This window comes from Ricinus communis, chromosome 8 (assembly GCF_019578655.1).
Source record: "Ricinus communis isolate WT05 ecotype wild-type chromosome 8, ASM1957865v1, whole genome shotgun sequence".
Classification (NCBI taxonomy): Eukaryota; Viridiplantae; Streptophyta; class Magnoliopsida; order Malpighiales; family Euphorbiaceae; genus Ricinus; species Ricinus communis.
The window spans coordinates 446,472-449,311 of record NC_063263.1 but is presented as its reverse complement, the minus strand read 5'-3'; the positions used below and the strand labels follow the sequence as shown (position 1 = coordinate 449,311).

General features: G+C 41.7%; 1 non-coding gene across 1 annotated transcript; it reads right to left on the bottom strand.

Annotated features, from left to right (window-relative positions):
- Positions 1-1,790: 1,790 nt before the first annotated feature.
- On the bottom strand, positions 1,791-1,896 carry LOC112535150. The gene has a single exon (XR_003079338.2). It is a non-coding gene; the product is annotated as a small nucleolar RNA R71 (small nucleolar RNA).
- Positions 1,897-2,840: the final 944 nt, after the last annotated feature.

Sequence of the window (2,840 nt, the reverse complement as noted above, 5' to 3'; positions counted from 1 at the left end):
ATGAGGCGTGGCTTCTACAGCTCACAAAGATATCCTTTTGATGTATCCTTGAAATTATGACTTGCCTGAATTTATTAAAAGACTTTTCATGCTTATAAACTTCGACAAACCGGAGGCAGCTATCAACACCCATTTTCTATATCTAAATATTAAGAGATTACGAAAAATCCTATTATAAAAGTTACTGCCTTCACGAGTCTCGAGAAATAAAAGACAAATGAATCCGAGGTTAGGATTGAGGTTAATCTGACCAAAATTACCTATTTGAAATTAATTTGGAGTTAATTGTCAAGAAACATAAATTGTGAGGGTCAAAACAATGAATCTTGCAAGTTCGAGGACTGAATTGGAAACTTTTCACAAACTTCCCACATTTAGAGCCAATCGGCATCAAACAAACAAGCAATGTTGATCACATCATCAATACGCCGGTTAGGAGGAATAAAAATGGGACTCTCATCATCTTAAAGAGCCATTTTAAGTTTAAGAAATTCGGCAATGCAATAGTGGATCAGAGAAGAGAAGTAGGGTCTATTCTTCCCCCTCATCTAAAGATTTATTTTTCTTGGTTCAATGTCATGTTTTTTACACTTTTACATCCATATACAGATTTTAGAAGGTATTTGACGATAATTGATGGATTTCAATAATATTTTAAAGATTTGATTTATTAGATATTGGTAAATAATTATTATTCCTTTAAAAAAGAGTTTTAAATAAGATTGAAGTTTATAACCTACCTCTATAAATAGAAAGGAAGGACCTATGGTTTGGGGTAATGATAAGCATCATACTACACATGTTTTCATGCCCGATTGTTTACATTTTTATGCATGATTATCCCGTTTTATGCTAGAATCACCTGTCTTTTGTTTCCTTTCTCGTTTCAGGTCATTTTTGAAGGACACCATCAATAATCGAGGGAAATACGTGTGATTACGGACCAAAATCCATCAAATTGGGTGAGAACTAGCACCGAGGGGTTGAGCAGGCTCTCGGACCCGGCCATGGCGAATTGAATCAGGAGGTCGTCCCCAAATTGTGCCATTTCAAAGACGCCCGTAGACACCACGACTGTGGTGGCTCGGCCCGCCTGGCAGACGGCTTGGAAGGAGTGGACTCGTCTTTGATCATCACGACTGGACTCGGCCGGTCTTTGATCATCACTGACTGGACTCGCCACCCGAATCAACTATATAGGCAATTTTGAGTTCTTTTGGAGAGGAGACGAATTTTGGACTCAATTCCAAGACACACACTTAACCAATTGTTTCCTATACCTCAATTGTAGACCTTGAGAGATCAATTTCATCAATTAAAGGAGGGATTTCACTTGTTCCAACATCGAATTGAAGATCAAGACAAACTTTGGGAGCATTCAAGAGGCAACTAGGGTTTGAGATTTCGAATTTGCAAATTTAGGGTTTCTCATTCAGCTTGAAAGAGAAGGGTGTACATGCCTTTAATTTTCTTTTCCTTATTTTGTTCCCTAATTGCTTTAACCATGAACATGAGTAGCTAGATCTTTTGAACCCATTGGGGTTCACCTTTGTTGATGGATTATGCTTAATTGTTAGTTTTATAATTGTCATTCTTGCAATCTTTTTGGAGATTTGTGACACATTCAAGATAAATGGAACAACCGATGATGCCATTAGGCTGAGATTGTTTCCATTTTCCTTGAGGGACAGAGCAAAGAGATGGCTGCAATCTCTTCCACAACGGGCGATCACTACGGAAGGCGTTATCGAAAAATTTTATATAAGTATTTTCCTCCCGCTAAAACTGCTAAACTTAGAAATGACATATCTTCTTTTGTGCGGTTTGATGATGAAAGCATGTCGATGCATGGGAGAGATTTAAAGATCTTTTGAGATGCCGCCCACATCACGGATTGCAGTATGGATGCGAGTTCGGACCTTCTATAGCGGGTTGAACCTTGCGAAAGGCGATGGTGGATGCCGCAGCAGGGCGCTAAATAGTAGCAACTCCGGAGTGTGCTTCAACACGACAGAGAAATGGCCATGAACAACTATCAGTGGCAATCCTCTGGGAGCCGAGCCAGGAAGGCGGGGAGTGGTCAACCAAGTGGACTCTATAGCAACCTTGGCGAGCTCAAGTGGAGCTTCTAGCCAAGAAGATCGACCAACTCCAAATGCTTGGTGCTCATGCAGCAACAATGTTGGGTCATCGCTGAGTTTTGTAGTGGCCCGCATTACTGCAAATTGCATCATGGAGGTATGTTTGCTTCATCCTCTACTACTTTTCCATCTAATTCTGCTATGTCTTTTGATGTTGAACAGTTAATTATATGGGGAATGCCCCAGCGGCGTGAGCGATCCTTGACCAATACATACAACCCTCGGGTGAAGCAATCATCCCAACTTGATTGGAGGAACAATAACGCTCGGGGTCCACTGGTTTCAAGAGACTTCATCGGCAACGGCAACATTTAGCTAGGCCTGCACAAGCTCCTCCCTCTACTAGAAAAGAAGTCAAATTTAGAGGAGCTTATGATGAAGTTTATGACGTCTACGGAGATGAGGTTCCAGAAACCGATAGTGCACTTAGGAACCGGTGAGGCCTCGATTCGAACTTGGAGACCCGGATTGGCCAAATCTCTAAGATGTTGTCCTACGAAAGTGCGCAAGCGCTCCGAGCACCACCGAGTCTAACCCAGGAGCACGTGAACGCCATCATTTTGCGTCGTAAGTTAGTTCGACTTCTTCTAAGCCCTGTTTTGATGGACGCCACTATTGATGTGCGGGTTAAGGCAAGCGGTAAGGTTAGGGAACCCGAGGGACAAAAGGTGAAATCAATTCCAGTCGGTGGAATATCAA